General features: G+C 34.6%; 2 long non-coding RNA genes and 1 pseudogene across 2 annotated transcripts; 2 read left to right on the forward strand and 1 right to left on the reverse strand.

Moving 5' to 3' along the window:
- The first annotated feature begins 3,090 nt into the window (after positions 1-3,090).
- Positions 3,091-25,077, forward strand: part of LOC115994228 — a 90,062-nt pseudogene continuing 68,075 nt past the window's right edge.
- LOC115976053 lies at positions 7,617-12,430 on the forward strand. The gene is made up of 3 exons (XR_004088245.1): positions 7,617-7,887; positions 8,532-8,640; positions 12,116-12,430. It is a non-coding gene; the product is annotated as an uncharacterized LOC115976053 (long non-coding RNA).
- Positions 13,167-14,565, reverse strand: LOC115976067. Its single transcript, XR_004088252.1, has 2 exons — positions 14,136-14,565; positions 13,167-13,435 (listed from the first exon to the last, which is right to left on the reverse strand). It is a non-coding gene; the product is annotated as an uncharacterized LOC115976067 (long non-coding RNA).

The following is a 25,077-nucleotide window of genomic DNA, read 5'->3' on the forward strand; positions in this document are numbered from 1 at the left end:
AATATGAGATGAACTTGAATGGAAATCCTGTTAAGTTTGGTTGCTTAAACTTCAATGAAATATTGCTTGATTTTCGCTTCAAACTTAGAATGAAATCTTCTTCTTTATCATCATTGTCAGAGAATAGCATAGCCATTATAAGAACTCAAAATTGGGCTTCTTTACAATGCTTGATTTTCTCTGAGATCACCATTAGATCAATTTTCCAACCAGTGTTTTTCGTGTGCCAAATGTCATATCCACGGAATACAACTAGCTATCATTTCTATAAAGGCATTTTTTTCCCCAATAAGAAGTCATAGTAAAACCCTGTGTAGGATAGCTAGTAATCTTTGATCAACTAGTAGTTGACTTAAGCGTGGGAGAATTAGTAATTAATCTTCTTAGATGTTAGTTTTTAAAAGGGTGCACGTATTCTTTTCCAATTCAGCTAATACTCTCACTTTGGTGTCCAAATTTTTATGGGCATGTTTGGTAATGTTGTTCTAATAAGGTTGTATGTATTTTTTGAAAACATGTGTGGGTGAAAAAGTGTGTGAAAATACGTGTAAGTTGTTTAAAAACTGAAAACTATTATTTAATTTGTGGTACCAATCACCCCCATATGTATCCTGTCTTGTAATTGGATGATACAATTGGATATTATTTTAAAACTTGTAGCAGTTGCATTGCTTAGTACGTCAAACTTTTGCACTATGACCTGTCGTTCCTCTCTCTAGTGTTATGGAATTTCAATCTGCCATCTGATTTGAATTCTATAGTTATAACCCAATAATTTAGACTTAGTCCATGTGTACACAAAATCTTGGAAAGTTTTTTCTTCATGTCTTTAGTTATAACCCTAGATCTCTTATTCAACCACTAGAGACTTTACCAGTTGAGCTAACTGGAATCCACATATGGTATTGGTATCTTATCTAGGCATTTATACAAATATACAATTATAACTATTAGTTTATTAGAATGATCCATAAGAGCATCCACAGCAGTGGAGCAAAAAATATAGCTATTTGGCACCTACAAAAAAATCACTTTATCTATTTTACCTCTTCACACCCCACAACAATGGAGCTATACTTTTAGCTATTTGATAAAAAAATACAAATAACTCATTAAAATAATAATAATAACATCCACAGAAAAAAAAAAAAAAAAAAAAAAAAAAAAAAAAAAAAAAAAAAACACACACACACACACCAGCACAGCATAAACATCATCCACCACCACCTCCAGTCCACAACAGGAAAGAAAAAACCACCAACCCAAATCAAAACCCAATCACAAACCCAAAAAATAATCACAACCTAAACCCAACATATCAACCAAAACCTAGCAAAAATCGAAAATCATCAGATCAATAAAGCTTGGATTCAATCTAGAGAGAGGGCTAGAGAGAGAGAGAGACAGAGAGAAAGAGAGGGTTAACCCACCATGGCTAACCCCTTGTTGTTGTGCTGTCACAACCAAACCCACCAGATCAACTAAAACCGAAAATCATTAGATCATTTGAGCTTGGACTCGATCTAGAGAGAGAAAATGATGGAGAGAAATATTGGCGATGGGGCTTGGGGAGATCAGCGATGGGCCTTGGGGTTGGTCGGCGGAACAGATCAGCGATGAGGGAGCAGGTTGAGGGATAAGGGAGATGAGGGAGTTGGCCGGTGAGGTAGAGTATAAAAAAAATTTAGGAAGAAAGAAGAAAGAAGAAAAGCTGGAGAGAAAGAGAGAGAGAGAAAGAAAATAGGAAATGTTTGTTTAATGAGAGAAGAGAGAGAAGTGTAATAATTTTTTTTTTATTTTTTTAGCTTCAAGGTACAGTATGCAGCTCAAAATACCTGCATACAGTAGCTTTGAAGCTAAAATTTTTAGCTATACCTCTACTGCTGTAGAGCCATTTTTGTATTTTGGTGAAGCTAAAATAGCTATATAGCCATTTAACTTCATTGTTATGAGTGCTCTAATATAGGTAGATTGCGTGATGTATTGTATTGCAATGAAATCATAATTAATGTAACACCCCATGACCTTGTTAAAGTTGCACACCCCATGACCTTGTAAAAAGGGCACAATAAATGCTACATGTCTACAAGAGAATTTGACACCCTTCTGTAAATGGTATATGGATATATTGTGTAATGTACTAGATATGATGCAATTGTACTTAATGTTCTACCTAACTCCATGAACTAGTGAAATGGGTAACCTTCAAAAAAGGGAACGGCGGTGCTTACGAGCTACAATATCATAACCTTGCATAGATGGATACCTTGTGTGATGCCATGTAATGTATGTGATGCAATCATGACTTGGTGGATAGCTTTCATCTTGTAAAAGTGGCACAACAGAGCTTGTAACAAAAAATTTCAAACAATTGCATAATGACTTGTTGTATGTGATACAAACATAACTAAGGGGACACCCCATAACATTGTAAAAGGGATATGCCTAATGCGGAATGTCTATAACCTTGGCCAAAATGGGCTTTTACCCCTTTCTCACAAAATTTCCAACAAAATGCCCCATGTCAGAAACTAATTAGGGAAATGTCCCTGTTTTGAAACTCGATTTTCTAAAAATCTAGTTTCAAATGTAAAACTCGAATTTTGGAACATCGAGTTATACCGAACGTGGACTTAGAATTTTTATTTTTGAAACTCGAATTTGATGTAAAGTACTCGGGTTCATGGAACTCGAGTTCCACTTGAATTTTTTCAAGGAACTTGAGTTCCAAATATATATATATATATATATATATATATATTTTTTTTTTTTTTTAATTTTCAGTTTGCTATAACTTGATTGTCCAAAAATCGAATTTTAAATTGAAACTTGGTTTTTAGAAAATTGAGATTCAAAACAGGGGCATTTCCATAAATAGTTTTAGATATGGGGCATTCTACTGAAATTTTTTGGCGAAAGGGGAAAATGCCCATTTTCTCCCTATAAACTTTTGTATAAATTTAACTACCTAACTATGATACATAGGAAGGTACAAAATTAGTAAGAGATTTTTAATAGAATTTAAAGCATTAATACAACCTATTTTAAAGGTTTAAAATAAAGATATCATTGTAAGGGTTTCAGAATATAAAAGACTAGCTCCCTTCGTTACAATGCAAGCTTAAAGAGTAATTTTTTAGTAATTAGAGTTGAATTGTTGGAAATGGGTACTCTTGGATGCTTGAGGCATTGGCCTCAGGTGATTTGTGCTATAGTGTTTTGCCTCATAGCCACTAATGTGGTAGCTGATAAGCTTTACTTCTTTGGTTTGCAACCATTGGCCCAACATGAAGACCACCAGCCCCACAATCATTTGCCACCTCCATCTCACGACCAAGAACCCCAACCCCCAAGCTATCACACATCACCATCATCTCACGACCAAGAACCCCACCCCCCAAGGTATCACACATCACCTCCGCCTGAAGTTTTTAAGACACTACCACCACTAAAATTTCCACTACCTCCACTGCCAAAATTTCCACTACCTCCATTGCCAAAATTTCCACCACTTCCACTGCTAAAATCTCCACCACCACCATCTCCTTCACCTCCACCGCTAAAATCTCCACAACAACCGCAACCAAAATCTCCGCCACCACCACCACCACCAAAATATCCACCACCATCAACACCAAAATCTCCATCACCTCCACCACCAAAATCATCACCACCGCCACCAACTCCCTCACTATCCCCTCCACCACCACCACCACAACCATCTCCATCTCCTCCACCACCAAAATCATCACCAACCAAAATCATCACCATTGCATCACCCCCTCCACCACCACCAACCTCCAAAATCCCCTCCACTCACACCAAAATCATCACCACCACCACCACCATCACCTCCACACCAAAATCATCAGGTGAGTGTTACCAAATCTCCAACACCACCAAAATATCCACCACCACCAGCACCAAAATCTCCGTCACTTCCACCACCAAAATCATCACCACCGCCACCAACTCCCTCGCTATCCCCTCCACCACCACTACAACCATCTCCATCTCCTCCACCACCAAAATCATCACCACCGCCACCATCTCCATCACCTCCACCACCAAAATCTCCACCGCCCACCAACTCCTGCTCAACGTATCCCCCTCCAACCACCTCCGATCTCCATCACCCTCCACCACCAAAATCTCCACCACCAGCCACCACCACTCACCACTCCATCACCGCCACAACCCCAAAATCTCCACACCACCACCACCACCACCCACAATTCATCACCCCGCCGCCAACTCCCTCACTATTCCCCTCCACCACCTCCGCCACCACAAATCTCCACCACCACCACCACCAAAATCTTCATCACCTCCACCACCAAAATCATCACCACCGCCACCACCTCCCTCACTATCCCCTCCACCACCACCACCTCCCTCACTATCCCCTCCACCACCACCAAAATCTCCATCACCTCCACCACCAAAATCATCACCACCACCAACCACCAAAATCTCCATCACCCTCCACCACCAAAATCATCCCACGCTACCATTCTCCATTCACCTCCCAGCCACCCAAAATCATCACCACCACCACCATCTCCCATCACCTCCACCACAAAATCTCGACCCACATCCACCCAGCTCCATCACCTCCACCACCAAAATCATCTCCACCACCTCCATCTCCATCACCTCCACCACCAAAATCTCCACCACCATCTCCATCACCTCCACCACCAAAATCATCACCACCACCAAAATCTCCACCACCACCATCTGCATCACCTCCACCACCAAAATCATCTCCATCACCTCCACCACCAAAATCATCACCACCGCCACCATCTCCATCACCTCCACCACCAAAATCATCACCACCACCACCATCTCCATCACCTTCACCACCAAAATCTCCACCACCACCACCACCAAAATCTCCATCACCTCCACCACCACCACCACCACCAAAATATCCACCACCACCACCAAAATCATCACCACCGCCCTCCACCACCTAAATTATCTCTACCACTACCACCAATAATTATCTCATACTGACAACTAATCCCCCACTAAATTATCTCTACCACTACCACCAGTAATTATCTTATAAGAATAAATGCTTCCTTATTTGGATGTCGAAGTGTGGCAAAGTTTGTTATCTTTGTATTTACAAATATGTATTTTAATGAATAATGATCTCTAGTAGAGATCGTGAATTTGTGTATGAAGCACTCAATGTTTCAAACTATTTGAAGCAATGTGACTTTACCATTCAAGTTCTACTTTTTTTTTTTTTTTAATTAATTATATTGCATGCATGAAATAATGATCTCATGTTTGCTGCAAATGATGATTAGATATTCCAGTTCATTCATGGAAAAAAAATCATGAATGTCTTTGGATGGAAAAAAATGAACCGAATTTTGTTATCATTATATAAAATAAATAAATATATTACTGCATGAAAAGGTACACATTTTTTTTGCATATAAAATGTTACTTATTATAATTCAACTTAATCTTTTATGATATATCAAAATGGAACTCTCTAGTTATAAAAATATAAAATAAAAAATGGAACACTAATAAAAAAATTGAAACTTGATACTCATTTTTTGAAATGATCTATGATTATTTTTGCAATACATTTCACTATAATTTTCCTTTTAATGTATAAATAAATTAATGTGTTTGCTAGAATATTGATCACCTTCTATTTTGTTGCGAAATCTTCTTTTTTTTTTTATAGAAAGATTCAACCTATGGCGTCTGCTCCTAACGATAGTGTATTATTATCAGACCAAGACACCAATCAGTTTTTGGTATAGGCAGTGATTGAACCACAAATCTCTTATTTAACCATTAAAGACTTTGCCAGTTAAACTAACTAGAACCCACATTTTGTTGCAAAATCTAATTTTGATAACATATGATTAAAAAATATCATTTGAAGTAGAAAGTGGAAGATTAAATATAACTATAACCACTCCATAAAAATTTAGTAGGCCATTATTGATTTTCTACTCCTTTAACAGCCATTAACATAATTTTAAAAAAAAAAATTGATAAAAAAAAAGTCCCATTTTCAATGATCGTGTCTTTCCTTTACTCTTTTCCCAAATTCCAAAACTCATTCGCTCGCTCCAGTACAACCCAAAACCGAAATCCCTAATCCTATTCCAAGTTACAACCACTCTCAACGCATCTTCTTCAATTTTTTGTTTTCAAAATTCTATCTTTATTTAATTTCTTTAAAATGGCTTTTTTTTTTTCTTGGAAAAAGGTTGGATAATAGAGGATGTTAACTTTACTTTTCTTAAAAATGGTCACACGTTGCTAATTATTGAGTGATTTTAAAACTTGTAGCAGTTGCATTGCTTAGTACATTAAACTTTTGCACTATGACCTGTCGTTCCTCTCTCTAGTGTTATGGAATTTCAATCTGCCATCTGATTTGAATTCTATAGTTATAACCCAATAATTTTGACTTAGTCCATGCGTCCACAAAATCTTGGAAAGTTTTTTCTTCATGTCTTTAGTTTCTTATAGCAACGGCAGTCTTTCTATCCCCGAAGGTATTATTTATTTATTTTGACATATCATAACTCATATAAATTTTGGTTACTATCTCTTTGTGGTGTACTTTAAGAACAAACATAATCTTTCGTTATATTAATTATTTCTTTTTTACTTTGTAACAAAAATCCCTGGTATACAACTCTGTTTACATAAACAACTTGATGGTGTCCGCTGGAATTGTGCTAACCAAGATGAGGTATGGATTCAACTGCGCTTCTTTTCACTGATATACATTTAGGAGTTATATATATATATATATATATATATATGTATGTATGTACATTATGGATGCTACATTCCAGAGCCAGATATCTTGCTCTAGAATGTCGCTGTGCTTGCATTAACGCTAAAAGCTTGTGGCATTGGAGTTCACATTTCAACCTTTGCGCTAGTGATATGCTTATTGATGGAAATTTCACTGTAGTATATGAATACATCACATGTTTGTACCAATGATTGAAATTTTCACAATGCCTCCCTGCTATCAACCCGACTTTTGAAATTGTATATCATAAATATATATCATTTAGGAATTTCTATTCAATGAGTCGCTAAATCTTTTAATGGATGCTTGTTAGCTCTATGATTTGAATAATCTTATATTTTAAGTCTACTATAAATGCAATGTTGATCTCTTTTACTCTTTGTGAAGTAGGCTAATTAGTTACCTTATTGAGAAGAGACCTTAATAAGGACTCCATAACTTTTTCTCTTCCTACTTTTTCTTAGATTATTATATTTCTAACCTTCAACTGTACGCGACACTACAGCTCAACTCAACTACACCTCAGTCACTATTAATTTGGGGTTTATCTCTGTGGATCCTTTTTCCAATTAATTGGAGACTGCCATTTGTTTCTTTTCTGTCATTTGTTTAATATCCTCCCACCACCTCTTTTTATGTGTGTCTGTGAGTTGGTACCTGTGTCCTAGTTGATGCATTAAGTTTGGCTTCATAAGTACACACTTATCACAATTGTCCTTGTCTTTAGACTTTTTTTCAGTTTCCATTACCTTAATTAAATAAGTTTTAGGCCGGATCCAGATCCTCTCCATTTCATTAGAAATGGAGAATGTCCAGTTAAGGGCTGAGATTTAATTAAAATCAATCTATGGTCTGAAATATGCCACGTCATTTAAAAGACACTAACCTATCATTTCACGGAGAGCCATGGGCAAACAAATGTTAGTTTCACTGTGTTCTTTCTTTTGACTCTTGGCTCTCTCACTCATCTCAGTTTCTTTCTCACTCTCAACAAAGTCCAGCCATGGCCGACCTCTCCTTGCACGCACATCACCCCCATTGACAGATCTTATGACCGGAATCACCCCGAATATCTAGTAAGGAAGTTTTGATATGAGCTTTCTAAACCCCACCCAAAAAGAAAAAAAAAATCTGAGTAGTTCAAAATTTGATATCTGATATATGGTTTTGTTCTTTCTTTTCTTGTTTTCTTTGTCAATAGCATCCTTATGTTTCATTTAAAGCACTAAAGATTATCCCTTACTTTGATTGAATTTTTTTTCCTTTCCTTGCTATAAATCTGTGGTAACTGTAGTAGGTGTATATGAGCTTCTCTCATCTTGGTTTCCCTCTCTTTTTACCCTTGGATCTCATTTTGTTTTAGTTTTGATCAGTTTGATGACTGTGTTTTCTTGTTGAGTGTAAAGCTTGATGATTTTGCTTGAATTTGAAATTTGGGGTTTATGGGTCTCTAGGCTTTGGCATTAACTAAGAGTAAGTTCTGATTTCAGTTTATTGAAAAAATCGTAAAATCTTTTTTTCATTTAAGTTATATATTTATATAATAATAATATGTTGAATAAACTGTATATAAAATTTTGTTAAACTTTGAAGTTTCAAAATATAAAATCTATGCAAACTATCTTGGGGAAAACATGACTGATTTGAATGCTTAACGTAAGTTTGGTAGCCATCAGGATGATAATTGCAATTTGAAATGAGTTTTCATGGTTATCGCTAGATGATGGTATTGATGATGAGAGCTACCAGTCATTGTTTAAGCCAATAATATGTAAGCTACACTAAGTGCCCAGTTCCAAGAGTGCCCACCTGATACACAGCTTCTCGAGGTTTGTTTTTGCATCTCTTATTATCATTATATTTCCATGGTATATGTTGTCCTCGTTTTTCTCTGCCTAACATTTTCCAGTAAGTTCTATTATGAGCACTAAACTGATAAATCCTTGTTCATTTATGCGACATTCTTAAAAATAAATAAATAAATCTTAGTTTCTCTCTCTCTCTCTCTCTCTCTCTCTGAAATAGTGATTAAAAAAAAAGGAAGGAATGAAAAATGAAAACCACTTTATAGAGCTTAAATCTCAGAATTAATAATTATGTAACTCTCTATGTTCTTCCAACTGAGTATTCTACCATTGTGGATGTTAGATTAGAATAAGTGTAATTATTCAAGTTTTCTGTCTTTTATGATGATGTATTATGATTCTAAACTGTGGATGTTGGATTTGCAATTTATTATTTGTGGAGTGATACATTTAGCTTAATCTGAAGGCTTTGGTGTTAATGAGGAAAGGAGTAGAAATTAGTTGAAAATATGTGTGTGGAAACTGGTACAGAGTGCTTTGAAACTTGTGTTTAATGTTTGGTGCAGGAAATTTTGCTGCATAATTGAGAAATTCTTATTTGTTAGCACAAATATACATAAAAGATATGGAAGTCCCAAAATATCCTCATGGTAGGAACCAAAACACTATTTGATTGACTTGACCCATCTAGAATGCACTTCATTATGGCTACTCATTTCAAAATATTTTTGTTCCTTTTTGTTTGTTGCTTAGAGTGCTTACTTTGTGCCACTCTCATTTTATGGCTTAGCATGCAATGGGAAGGAATTTGGATGTTAATTCTTTCTTCTTCTTTTTTCTTTTTTGTTTTTTCTTTTTAAATTTCAAACAATCACGTGCATTGGATGCTGCTATATTAAAGCCTGCTATAGTCATACTTGGCTAATCCAAGCTTAGGAGAAGTAAAGAGTATGCAAATATGTGGAATGTTAGTGTTATGCATGTGCACACTAGATTAGTGTGAGTTTCTAGAAAAGTAAAGCAGAACATCTAACTGTTATTCATTTGCTCTTTTGGGTGTGAGTTAGCACTATGCAGTCTTGTTTCAAACCCCATTTTCCTTCCCGATCTCATGTTTTTTGCCATTCTTTTTGTCGCAATTATTTTGATCTGGTATTAGATTTCTTATAATACTCTGATGTCATTGCCCACATTCCAATATATAGGTGGAATTTGTCTAAGTTAAAGATTAAAAAAAATTTTGTCTTCAGGATTGTTGACGAAAATTGTTAACCAATGTTTAACAATAATTGTTAATTTATGTTTAACGAACGTTATCATCTTATGTTTTAACAAACGTCGTCAAATTCTGTTTAACAAATATTGTCAAATTAGTCAAATTCATCAAATATAATTTCACCCATAGGCCTTTCGGCATATGGGTTTTATTGATGTGAGTTGTACCCATTCAAGATAATGTATCTCTTAATTACAATCCCTTGTTTCAAGGGAAGACCTTTTGATTCCAATCATGTCATCTTTATTTATTTGTGTGTTCAAGAGGACATATGTCTTTATTTATTTGTGGCTGCACCAAATAATTTATTTAGGTTGCCTACGTACCCTTGGCGAGGATCAAGCCACTTCGTAGTTCTTAATTTGAGGTTTTAGCTTCAAAGTTTTGAATATGGTTTTGTTCCCATTTTAAATGATGGATCTTTAAGTCAATACTTTGGCTTTTAACTAAGCATTGGGTGAGATAATTGGTTTTAATCTCAAGGATAAGTCAATGACCATGATTTTATGGAAATTGATTCAAGGATAATATTTTGATCGAAGTTTCCAAATTTAATTAATGGAAAGAATATTCCTTTGAAGCAATAATTATTTTTTATGAACATTGAGAATTAGAAAATTTCCTTTAAGAATTACTAACTTTGATCTTGTTTAAAGAATTAATAATCATAAAGAATTAGTCACAATTAATTTGGTAGAGTTAATGCCTCCATTAATTTGATGATGGAGTCAAGAACTTCATTAAAATGGTAGAGTCAAGTACTCCAATTATATGGTAGAGTCAGGGACTCCAATTGTGGGATAGAGTCAAGAACTCCAATTTGGGGTAGAGTCAAGGACTCCAATAATGGGGTAGAGCCAAGGACTCCAATAATGGGGTAGAGCCAAGGACTCCGATTTGGGGTAGAGTCAAGGACTCCAATTTTGGGGTAGAGTCAAGGACTCCAATTTTAAGGTAGAGTCAAGGACTCAAATAATGAGATAGAGTCAATGACTCCAATTTTAAGAGAAAAGACATTACAACACAAATTGAGAGAAATTTTATTTGGTAGTTTTCAAATAGGATTTAAGAGTCAGGGACTCTTGTATAAAGCTTCATGTATGAAGTCAAGAACTCCTCATGAAACCCAACCCTATTTGTTTTCCCAAACAAAAATTATTTGAAGAAGGTTGAGAGAAAGATTTTGGTAATGAGAGAATTTTTATTTGGTAATGTACAAATAGGAGTTATGAGTCAAGGACTCATATTTAAAGCTTCATGTATAGAGTTAGGAACTCTCCATGAAACCCGATCCTATTTGCATTACCAAGCAAAAATTCAAGTTTGAGAATGAGGGAGAAAGAGATTTCGAGAAGAAAGGGACTGATGTAAAATCCCATATACGAACCTATGCTGCGTATTTCTCCTCTGCTTGATGTTGCTCTCTCTGTCTGTGCCTCTCTTTTTTTGTCTTCTCTCTATGTCTTTGCCGTGTGTGTGTGCACTTGCTCTCTTTTTGTGTCTCTGCTTTCTTTTCTTTTTTCTCCTCTTTTCTTTCTCTCCTCTTTTTTTGCTTGCTGAAGGCTCTTTATTTATAGAGAAGTTTGAGAAACTGTTCCCTCTTTTTTTGTTACTCAACTGACTGGTTAATGGGCAATTTCACGGACCATTATCTTTTTTACGTGCTCATGCCATCACTCACTTTTCAGCCTTTTGGTTTGTTTTGTTTCCAGAATTTTCTTTTCATAGGTACTAGGCAGTTCACGTGATCTCTTTTTTATTTTGTTTAATTCAATCTTTGCTCCTGTCGTGGCCTCCTTTTCAGCCCTTATCCCTTTTTTATTGGATAATGGCAGACTAGCTTTCCTTTAGCTCCTTATTTTTCTCTTTTCAATCCTTTCTTATAGGTATTGGCAGGTTAGGTGGCTTTTTAAGCCTCACGTGGACTCCTTTTTTTTTCTTAAATGCATGCATATATATATATATATATATAAAAATATATATATATATAATACTTTTTGGTCTCATCATATTATTTAGTGCACATTGTGTAGGTGTATGTACCTATAACACTTTTTGTGGCACACATTTTTTTTTAGTTTCAACAAGGATGATGAAGATCAAGATGGTGGAGATGATAGATGGGATCCTGAATTCCTAATTCTAACATATTGATATGCTGTGAGGCATATTGATATTTTTTGTATCTAACATGCCTTCTTTCTTATTTTCTCCTTTCTATAGGGCATCATTTTGGTATAATTGTTGGGGAGTCTAGCCATCAGAAATTGTCCAAATCTGCAAAATCTTCTCAAAAAGTAGATCTTCAAGGATGCAAGATTTTCTTCTTCTTTTTCTTGCCCAATTTTCTATGAGAATCATGTATTATAGTGGTGAAAGTTGTTTATTGTCAACAATCATGTTGTTATGGTTTCAATAGAACTCTTGTTATCATGGATTCATGGTCTTGTGATCAATATGTTCATTTTAATAAACTTTTGTTCATTTTTGGATCACTCACTGCCTAGGTAGATTTTCAATGAAGATTCTTAAATTCAATATTTCCTTTGTACTAGTGTAAAATTTGAATGAGTTTGTTAGCAAAAAATTTGATATTTAATCAAACAGATAATGTCGTTGATTTTATTTCATAGCTTATGTAACTTACCCCTGATACAATGTGACAAACTTCAATGTTCAAAATTCTTATTAAGCTATGAAGCATAATCCTGTTTCAATTTGTTCAAACTTCAAACTAAAATCACAAGGTGACAAAGTTCACCACTCAACCCGGCACATTGCTCTTCAATCATCTCGTGCTTAACATACTGCTGAAATCCATATTAATCATGGTAGTGGTAAGACTTGAATATGTAATCTTTCAATATAATATGATGTTGGAAAAAATCGTCCACTACAAGAATTAACGTACAAATACATGTTTTCTCTCTTTTTCCCTCTTAAATGATCAAATGAGCAAGTATTTGTAACTTAGCAGGAATCATTATACGTATTTGATTTGAAGATTGCTCTCTTTGTTGAAAACGTGAACCTTGAATGGTTTCATGTTGAATTTCTTTTGCAACTCTTGTATAAGTGATAAGAGGTACTTATCTTATGTATTTAACAAGCAAGGTTTCTGGTAGTAACTTCTGTTGTTTCCATTCATAAATCGGATTTGGAGGATTTTTCTTTTTATGGTCATCTTGTGCTTCAAAACAAGCTATGAACGTAAAATGTATCTTAATTCCATATATTCAAATGTACAAAGTATACTCGAAACACTAGTACACCATTACCAAACCAATTGGTATATAAACAACCATTAGAGCATTTGTTCACAACTTGTGTCAAAGATTACAAAACATGATTCTAAATTAGAAAAACAATATCCTAAGCTAGAAAAATGGCTTGACTATGTGCACCATCCTATACAATCCACTTAAGACTAATTTCACAGATATTTGGCTCAATTGGTAGAGAGTAGAGTTCAACTGCAAATAGGCAGTCATGCAACAAGATGGATCTGATCAATACCAAGAGGATTCCTCAAATAATCAATTCCTGCAAACACAAAACGAAACCATGACAAGAGATGATACCTGTAAGCCTTATTATTTGACAAGTGAATCAAGTGATACAAACTGTATTAGTAAACCGTTTATATACAAGCATCATACTTTTTTTTTTTGGATAAGTATATACAAGTAGCATACATAGACTCCCTCTAGATAATTATAAACTAAAAACTTCCTTTAGAAACAGAAGTAGCAGCGAGTTAAACTCAGCTGCATTACTCAATCACAAAGATTTCTGCTATTAATCAATATTTCACAACAATTTCAAAATTTTAACTGTAAAGTAAAAACAACAAAAGCATAAACTACAACAAGCATTAAGCAAATGAATTCACTATCATTTGAGTTCATACAAAGCAGTCAAACCCATATCCAAAACGCCTTTTTTTTTTCTCACAGCTCAAACCCCCCAAATTACCATTTCCAACAAAACACTACATCACAACAATAACAAATTTTCAAAAATAGCCAAAGCCCAAAACCCTAATTAGCAAAAAGTTCCAAAATTTGAATTAAACTACTACATCACAAGCTTCCTGAAGCCGATCCGTACAAACCACCACCACCACCCAAATACACAACACAACAATAACAAGCAGAACAACAAAGTTCGCAAATCCGAGTATAATCGGAGCCTGGAAAAGGGTAAAAAAAAAATCAGAGAATTGTTAATAAAGGGGATTTACCAAAAACCGATTCAAAATCTTTCTCGGATTCTCGAGAAACAAACACCCCTCCTCCCTTCCCCCCTTGATTCGATTAGGTTCGATGAGAGAGAGAAACCTAAGAGAGAGAGAGAGAGAGAGAGAGAGAGGTGAATGGCTGAAATACAGTTGATGCACAACTGTGTGTGGGTATGGAGAACTGGAGAAGCATGACCAATGACCATCGCTGGGTTTGATGGGAGGGAGAGAGAAACGGAGAGGAGAGGGATAGAGAGTTAGAGAAGAAAACCTAGATATTCGGGGTGATTCCGGTCATAAGATTTGTCAATGGAGGTGATGTGCGTGCAAGGAGAGGTCGGCCATGGCTGGACTTTGTTGAGAGTGAGAAAGAAACTGAGATGAGTGAGAGAGCCAAGAGTCAAAAGACAGAACATAGTGAAACTAACGTTTGTTTGCCCATGGCTCTCCGTGAAATGTTAGGTTAGCGTCTTTTAAATGACGTGGCATATTTCAAACCATAGATTGATTTTAATTAAATCTTAGCCCTTAACTGGACACTCTCCATTTCAAAGAGAAATGGAGAGGATCCGAAACCAATTAGGCCAGCATGCATTTAACATTAAGTGATTGGAATTTCAGAGGCTATTACTAATTTTGTAATTGCCATTTCCATTTTCCCAAGATGCTAAAATTTCTTTTCATATTCTATCTTGTAAGGATCAGGTTTGTAACACTGTTGTGTCGTGGTTACGCTTCTACTATATCAATTTTAGTTTTTTAGTGGTCAAATGACTCAAATCTTCGTCATCAATTTAGGTTATTCTCTTCCTTTCTCATTCTTAGTTCCCTTGTCATTCATCAATGCTCAAGGCCTTTTTATGTTCAATATTTTGAGAAGAGAATACATTCTGTCCGGAGGTGGCATAAAGCAGCTATTTTACGCCACCAATAATAAAGTGCCACATCAGCCAATAACTTTAAACTTAATTCGCCTTATTACACACAATTATAACCCTCATAATATCCCAAAATTTTTCCCAAACTCAAGCACTTTCTTCTCTTTGATCCCTCTCATCAAAACCCAGCGCCGATCTGCCAAAGCTTCTTTGACCAAAGCATTTGAGCTCTACATTCCAGATTCTGACATATCATTTGTGAGCTGTGGAAGGCCAAGCACAGATCTCACGTTTCCTTCTTGTTTTGGCAATATAGATTCTGGATTGAGCCAACAAACCCAATCAACAAAACCCCCAATCATTCAGTGCATCTAGCAACAAAAACCCCAACAACCCAACCAACAAAAAACCCAGCAAATCCAACAAAATAACAGCACATTCGGCCATACCCAACCCCAATTTTCAAACCCAAGAAAAATGATCAAAGCTTTACAGTCCATAATAAAACCCAGTTATCAAAAGGATCAAAACTGAAACAAAACAAGACCTAAAGGGTTTTGGCCAAAAATAAAAATATAGCGCCCACCCCAATGCAAAGTGAAACGAACCTCCAAATTTTAGCAAAAAACAAGAAGAAACAAAGTCCCAAATCTCTCCTCTTCTTCTTCTTCTTCTTCTTGTTGGTGGCAGATCTAGTAAGTTGGTGACAATGGTAGTGAACGAGAGGCCGATGAAGAGGAGGATCTTTGCCTATCTCTACGACTTCCATACCTTCCCCACCACTACCACCACCAAAACCAAGGACGAGCAGAACTTCAGAGTAAACATGAGAGCTTTTCTGGAAAAACACGCTCACCTCACGCTCTCGCACTCCGTTGTCGTGCTTCTTGCTTTTCTGGACCCGGTTGTTGAAGCATCATCATTGGGTGATGGCAGATCGGAGGTGGTGTGGGTGATGGCAGATCGACACTGAGTTTTGTTGAAAGGGAGAAAGAAACGGGGATGTGAGGGATCAGAGAGAATATGCGCTTGAGTTTGGGAAAAATTTTGGGATATTACGTGGGTTATAATTGTGTGTAATAAGGCATATTAAGTTTAAAGTTATTGGCTGACGTGACACTTATTATTGGTGGCGTAAAATAGCTGCTTTACGCCACCTCCGCATAGAATGTATTCTCTTTTGAGAAATGAAAATAGAATCTAAACTTCTACTTTCATGCTTAGCCAACAATTATTATGTGCTGTTTGTAGTGAATAATTAGTTATGAGTGTTGGGCTTATCATTTCCTTAGTGCCATGAATGATATTTCTTACTTGGAATTGAAAGGAATATATGCTTTCTATGATGCTTATAGTTTGAAAATATCAATCATTTTGTAAAATGCATCTGCTGTTTGGGTTGATTAACTGTCTTGTAATTGTTTGTATGTCTTAATTTCCTCATGGAATTTTAACTTTAATATATATCTAATTTGTTCACATCTTCAGGTTGCTTGTACATCCATGAAACGTAATGAAGTTCTTATTTTGGCATTGGATATGTCTCTTCTGAATCAGTTGAAGTAAGTCTTCTCTTATTATCTTCTATCTTATGTGTTTTTACCACAAAACTCTCTCCAGAATCATAAATTCTAACTAACTTCAATAGGCATTTAATTTCTTGTGTGCTCTATTTTCCCATAGCACTATCATTGAAACCTTATCCATTGTAGATTACTTAATAAGCTGATTACTTATGGTGTGTAAATTATCCAACCCTTTTTTTGTTCGAAGGTAACATATACCCCACACTCCACGCTACATGCATAATTGTAATTTTTTTTTTGAAGACAACATAGGGGACTCAATTCGACTTGCAATTTTAGGTTGGCTTAAACCTTTGGTAGTCTGGTTCTTTGCAAGTATTTGATGGCTCCCTTAAAAAAAAAAAAAAAAAAATTATGTCACCTTTCTTCCTTCTTTACTTGAGTTTCATTATAGAACATCCTAATTTTCAAAATATATGATGAAGATGTTTATTCATTGCCCTTTGTTGATGCAGGTATTAAGAACAAGACATACTGTCACTGCTCATGTGTCTGACAGTCATAAAGGTCTATCTGATATAGCTTTTACTTCAATTGATGATTCAAGGTTGGTAAAAGAGGGTGACTTAAGAGAAGACAGTTTTCTTGCTACACCTGGATGATGGACTTATGAGAGAAAAAACTTATAGCAAATTTGTAGGGGAATAGTTCTAATCATGAGGTCCAAACATGCAACTCAACATATGTCTCTTTCGATCTTAATGTTTACATAGATTTTAACTCTCCTGTTAGAATTAGAGCAGGGAATTTACAAGTCAGATGGATAATGGTATGTTTTTTCTTATCATGTGATTTGGTCTTTAATTTCAAAACATAGATCCTATGATATCTGAAGACTGCTTTTGTGAACGAAGTGTATAGAGAAATTTTAATTTTTTTATGATTACGTAATTTTCATTGCAAATACATATTAGTGCAGAATCACTTGTTAGAATACAGTAAACAGTTTTTGTTATGCCATAAGATCTGGTTCGGCAGGACTTTACTCTAAGGCATGTTTCTGCCCTGTTCTTCGGTGCTTTATTGCCTATTATTGAAATCATGTACTAAGCTCTTTAAACTAAACCGTTCTCTCTCTCTCTCCATAGATCGGCACCGTGGGGATTTATTCTTGTGGGTTGTGGCGGTTCATTTCACTCTTGTGGCTATTCTTTTAGCTTTTGGTTGGGTTTCATGCTGATGAAGGAGTTGATATGGAATTTTTTTTGTTGTTGATCTGACTCTTTTATTTGCGTTTGTTTCTGAAGAAAAATTTTGTTTTGTGGGCAAAACAATTACCCGGTTCATGCCATTACATAATAACTTGTAGAAACAAAATAATAATAACTAACCGTTAACCCGTGCAATGCACGGAAACTTATTTGTTTGTATGGTAGACTAAAATAGTTTTATGAAATATTAAATTGATAATAAAACTATACCATTGCATAAATTGCTCATATTTGACTTGAATTTATGTTACAATTTGATGAAGAAGTCAAACCTTAAAATATTAGCGAATTGGAAGATTCATTGCCTAGGAATTGTTGAAACAAAACAAAATATATATGGCTACACAAAAGAGAAATATAAGAGAAAAATTAGTTATCTTTAAAAGAATAACCCATGGTATAGTTGTTGAAATTTGCCAAACATGTTCAAATATTGCTAAAACAAATACAAAAAGTCAAATGTTAAAACTTCCATAATGCCAAAAAATAATTTTAAAAAATTAGAAGATTCTATACCTAGAATTATTGAAACAATAGAAAAAATATATGACAAAAGAGAAATATAAGAGAAAGATGCCATTGAAATATGCCAGACAGTTTCAGAAAATGCGAAAAATAAACCCAAAAATTTAGATGAAACTAAAGAAATAGAAAATTCGGTGCCTACAAATTATTGAAACAAAATATAAACAAAAAAAAAAAATGTAACTACACATAGAGAAATATAAAAGAAATATGTTCTGCCCTCAACTACACATAGAGAAATATAAAAGAAAATGTTCTGCCCTCAAAAAAAAAAAAAAATCCATTACTATAATTGTTGAAATTTGCAAGAAAATTTCAAATGTAATAAAAAATTAACCAATAAGTTAGCGGTTAAAACACAATGGAATTATTTAGATGAACCAATCTACTGGTGGGTTGAACCTAGCGCCAAGTTTACCCTAGGATAAGAGCTTGTTGTTGAGACTTTAAAATCAAATTATATACATAATATATTACGAAGGAGTAAGATAAGCTTAGAACTGCGAGCTAATAGAATTTAGTAGTATCATGGCATTGTAAATCTATTCCAAAAAGCTGTATCTATACACCCTCCAAAAAATTAAAAAAAAAACGTTTGATATATACATAGTATTAACGTAGAGTTCAAGATTTTTAAATTATTTGATTTTTACTTGGACTCCTTTTAAGTTGAGAATGTATGTATATACAGGGTTAGTTGGTGTTTTTTTTGGATGAAATTTATAGTTCTTTAGAACTCTGTTGTGGATTGATACAATTTGGGTTTGTATTTTTAAGTTTTTTTTTTTCAATCTAATTGAAGAAATTAAAAAATAAAATAAATTATAATGAGGTGTAAAAAAGTTAAATAATTTTGTTTTTAAAAATAATATAATGATGTGGTAAGTTCTGGAGAAGTCAACAAAAAGTCAAAGGTTTCAGTTATATATATATATATATATATATAATAATTTTAGGGATTTATTTTAAGTTTTTTAAAGTTATTTAATCTAATCCTATATATAATAGCAGAAGCCTTTAAGGAGGTGGTGCCATGTTAGGAAAAATGGCCACTTAAAATCCTGACACGTGTGCAATTTAAAGTTACAAAACAGCGTACGTTGTACCGTTTGAGCGCTTTAAATTTTATCCATTTACCGTGCACACGGTTTAAAAACAAAAACACCATTAAATTGAAAGAGACTGAGAGAGACTCTGATAAACAGAGAGCGAGAGAGGAGTCGATTAGGCGCAGAGAGAAAAATCTGAGAAAACTACACAGAACCCATAGTTTCCGATCAAGAAAAAAAAACTCTTTGGTTCCAGTTACGCTAAAAAGATCTTTTTTCTTTTTGATTTTTCCAGAAAAAGAAGTAGAAGAAAAATCAAAATCCAAAACTTAGTGTGCGTTTGGGTCCAGCTAATGCATTTGCGTTTGCGTTTTTCTGTTCTTTTTTTTTTTTTTTCATGCGTTTTGGGACAAATTTTACTGTTACGGCTTCTGTTCATGCACTATTCATGAACAGTAGCCGCAAAGTTTGACTTGTCAAACAATTTTCAGCTAATCAATGCACACCGTGCACTGTTCACAGACCCACAAATTTCACTTTTCAATAACTTTTTCATTAAAAATAGGTCCCACGGTACTATTCACACATTTAAAAATTATTTTGCTACAATATTTTTCAGTTTTCAGCTTTTAGCTGTATCCAAACGGACCCTTAGATTAGAAAGAAGTAAGCGATCAGAGGTGCCATCTCCAATTCTCTCACACAATGGCCATCGATTCATCAGACCAACTCAACCCCAACCCTACTACTACTACTACAGAAGAAAACCCTAAACAAACCCTAGACGATGACACTACTACTGCTGTCACGCCCATCAGATCGCCTTGAAGAAGAAGAAGAGGAAGAACCAACCGATGAGGCTTCAGATCAGCCTTCTGTAACCACCGTCGATTTCGATGCGAAGAGCACTGTAGCCGTTGCCTATAGCAGGGGATGTTGTTGATGTGGATCCGGCTTCCAATCGTTTCACTCCGCACTCCGCGTTTATCAAGTACAAATTTAGGTTTTTGTTTTTAACTCTCTCTTGGATTTAGTTGTAGATTTCATTTGTCATTGATTGATTTTAATTTCGATCTTTGGTGAATCTGTGTATGAAGCACTCAATGTATCAAACTATTTTAAGCGATGTGAGTTTATAATCCAAGTTCTAAAAAATTTATATTAATTGTATTGTATGTGACAGTTTTTAGACCCCTTAAACAATTGATTAAACCTAGGTAATTAGCCAAGTTGTTACTTAGTCTAATTAAACAAGTCTAGGTTATCACAATAATAAAGATCAAATCATGCACAACAGCGGAAAATAAATAACACATGATATGATCATCCAGGAAACCAAACCGGTAAAAACCTGGGGAGGATTTGACCTAGCTATCCTCAAGGTAAACTTGAATCCACTATCTTGAAAGAATCGAAGTTCATACAAAAGGACTTACAAGCACCCCCGCTTGACTTCCTAATGCTACCAACCAGTAGAACTTACTGACACGACCACGTGCAAGCTCCGAATTCACGGACTCCTTCTTTCTTGGATTCCCACTAGCTACAAGCACCCCCACTTGTGTATTCTTTAAGCTTTAATGGCAACAACTGAATTGATCATCAAGGTGTAGAAAATATCTCCTCCTTGAAAACCCTAAGTTTGTGTAAAGGAAAGCTCCTCTAGATCTCACAAGAGATTTACACAAACCGCAATATGAGCAACACTAAAACGTGACTAGGGTTTGCATTTTATACTTAGGACAAATAAGAAACCCTAAAAACGTTTTAAAACAACTAGGGCTGAGTTGGAAAATTCTGCAGAAATGCGATCTGCCCGAGCTTCGATCGGTCGAGCCTAAGCTTCGATCGATCGAGCCAGGCCGAAAGCCACAGTGCTTTCTACTTTACACTCGATTCCAACTTTACATTGACATGCAACTTTGAGCTAGCTTTAAACACTTCTAAACACATTGTTTTGATCATGGTTTGCCAACAATACAAATTAGAGTTCTAAATACATAAAGTCCTAAACTTTAGAACCTAACAGTATGTATGAAATAATGATCTTATGGTTGTTGCAAATGACGACTTGATATTCCAGTTTATGAACTTGAATTTGGAAGGCCATAACATGAACAACATTTTTTATCATTAAAAAAATAAGGAATATAATAACATTGAAAGTAAAATAAGTAGTTCACTTATTCAGTATTAATAAAATATAAACAAAAAAAAGTATATATAAAATTTTCTTAATACATTTCAACTCAATCATTTATGATATATCAAAATGGAACTTGATACTCTTTTGAATGCTGAAATCATCTATGATTAATTTTGTACTAAATTTCACAACAATTTCCTTTAATGCATAAATCAAAATTCCCTCTAGAAAGACTAGAATCGCACCTTCCATTTTGTTGTGAAATTTAGTTGTATAATATTTATGATTGAAAATGCTTGTTTGAAATAATTGCAGTAGTAAGTGGAAGAGTAAATACATTCCAAGTACAACTACTTTATAAACAAAATAGTAGGTCATTGATTTTATAGTCCTTAGAGCATCTCCAACAGTCCATCTAAATTTTTGTACTGTTTGGAGAATGAACAGTGACTTTTCCTTTTACCTACTCACTTTTTTAAATATACTTTCCAACAGACTCTCCATATTTTTCTCTATTCCATTAAAATATTATTTCTTTATTCTTTTTTTAATATTTCTTCATTCATCTATATTTTTCAAATTCCAAACAACATTAACAATTTTATATTTTTTTTAATGAGAATGTTGCGTTTCTAACATTTTTTTTGCAATACTTTCACAACAAAATCTTATATGGTAAGTTGTTACTAGTTTTAATTTGAACTCACCATTTAAATTATTTTTTTACTCACCAATATCAACTAATAACAATCTATCACTTAAAATTTATTATGAAAGTATTGTGAAAATATCGTTGTAATGTTACTCAATTTTGATATCTTATTCCTTATATTATTTTTCCTTTCTTTCTTTAGTTTTTATTTTTCATCCATACGTTTTTTCTTTATTTTTTTCTCTTCCACACACGTACACCTACCCCTATATCTATCTTCTCTCTTTTTTTGAATTTTTATTTTTCTAGTTCTTGATCTCCAGAATATATCTCCACTTCGCCCTTTCTCTTTCTTTCTCTTTCTCTTATACACACACACACAAATTTCTCTCCCTCTATATCACACAAACAAATTCTCTCTAATACACACATAGATCACTGGCAGAGAACAAAGATTAGAGAGAGTTGGCCTTTTAAATCTGTGTTCATGCACGCCGCTTGGTTCGCTCCATCACCACTCGTCCTCCTCCCCACTTCTAAGAACATGCAGCTTAATCACCATATTGGTCAGATCGGCGTTCTACATGTTTTTATTTATTTATTCTGGTTTGATTAGTTTTATTTTATATGAAAGAGTGTATTTTCTCTTTGTTTTGATTAGTTTTTTTTTTTTTTTTTTGGTTCTGGTTTGATTGTGGTATGTTTTAGTTTGTAACCATTGAGATAGAGAAGGAGAAGCACGAGAGAGTGAAGAACAAAAGAGAAAAGGGATGAGAGAGAAAGAATTATTATTTTATTCAACCAGTGATTATTTTAAGAGTGAAATATGTTTGGAGTTGCTACAGTAATTGCTACAATGCTCTCCAGTTCAAGATAGCTACTGTAGCAAATCTAAAAAAAAAAAATTTGGAGATGGAGAGGCTGTTGGAGGGGTTTTTTTGTGTGTTTACTCTCCATAATTGGCTTTAAAGAGCCTATTGGAGATGCTCTTACTCTTTACTAGCAATTAACATAATTAACAAATTTTTAGAAGTCTAGATGTTGAACTACATTATACTTATAATGGTGAAGTTCCATTTTGTACTTGTTAATAATATTTGGTCCCCGACCACAATGATGAGCTTGACATACTTCAACCAATGGTAATTAAAGAGTTCTTAATAGTTTGGAGGTAATCACAACTCAAAAGTGTTCAAATCGCTTTGAAAACGATGCTGAAAAATGACATTAACTCATTATTTTGGTTATAACTTTTGACACACAAATAATATTTAGTGATTTTTTATTTCATTGGAAAGAATACATCTTCAGCTTCAATTTTAACATAAATTTTGTATAATTTGGATTTAAAATGAGTATGTAATGGCTGATTGAAGTTGGGTCGGCAGTGCAGTGGAATTTAGGGTTCTATGTGCGCATGCTCAATTTTAGAACCTCAAAAACTAAATTTTAAGGACTCAAAACTTTATTCTTTGTAACGTCCAAGACCCTCCAAAAAGGCTCAAAAACCCTAGTTTACATATATAAATACTCACCTTATGTCTCCAATCTAAACCTTAGCTGGAGAGAGTTATTTTTGTGCCTCCAATCCACTTTTCTAAAATCTAATCATATTTTCTTAAACACTCACATGGACCTTAGCATGTTTCTAAATCATCAAGAAACCTCTTTTTAGTTAGTTCTAAGGCAAAAAGTTTGTTTTCTAATTTTTTTCAAAATCTTTTTCGAAACTAATCTTGTTCTTGAGTTGTGATTACGCAAAACTATTGTGTTTATTATCTTTGTTCTTTCAATTTAATCTTTGTGTTGTAGGCACTGAGAGGTCGGTTAAAAACTTCGAACTCATGATCCTAAGTAGGGCGAGTGTTTTTTTCGTGAACTCCTCCTATGCTTAACATGATTTACATGAGTTCTTAATATAGTTTCTTTAACTTGTTATATTTAATTTGTTTGTTGATTTTAAATCTTTTGATCTTTTGATCTTTTGATAGAGCTAGACAACAGAACAACATCCAAATCCTAAAGTCCCAAACATATAATTTTCTGTCACAAATAAACAACCAAAATGTTATATTAAACGCATAGTAACAATGCACGAGTCATTTGCTTTGGCTGAGTAGAGAACCTTTTTTGGTAAATGATTTGTTATTCTTTTGTTAGTATAGATAGATTTTTGTTCTTGTTTTTGTTCTCCACCACCTCCACCACCACCACCACCACCACCAAAATCTCCACCACCAAAATCTTCATCACCTCCACCACCAAAATCATCACCACCGCCACCACCTCCCTCACTATCCCCTCCACCACCACCAAAATCTCCATCACCTCCACCACCAAAATCATCACCACCGCTACCACCTCCCTCACTATCCCCTCCACCACCTCCATCTCCATCCCCTCCACCACAAAAATCTCCACCACCACCACCCTCTGCATCACCGCCACCACCAAAATCTCGTCCACCACCTAAATTATCTCTACCACTACCACCAATAATTATCTCATAATGACAACTAATCCCCCACTACCACTGTTGCCTTTTCCTCCACGTGCCTACTACTACCTCCAAATTGTTATTACGCTTAAAGTTTACTGTTGTTTCAAATTTATTCTAAGAATGAATGCTTCCTTATTTGGATGTCGAAGTGTGGCAAAGTTTTTTATCTTTGTATTTACAAATATGTATTTTAAGGAATAATGATCTCTAGTAGAGATCGTGAACCTGTGTATGAAGCACTCAATGTATCAAACTATTTGAAGCAATGTGACTTTACAATTCAAGTTCTAATTTTTTTTTTTTATATTAATTATATTGCATGCTTGAAATAATGATCTCATGGTTGCTGCAAATGATGATTAGATATTCCAGTTCATTCATGGAAAAAAATCATGAAT

This window comes from Quercus lobata, chromosome 1, assembly GCF_001633185.2.
Source record: "Quercus lobata isolate SW786 chromosome 1, ValleyOak3.0 Primary Assembly, whole genome shotgun sequence".
Taxonomy (NCBI): domain Eukaryota; kingdom Viridiplantae; phylum Streptophyta; class Magnoliopsida; order Fagales; family Fagaceae; genus Quercus; species Quercus lobata.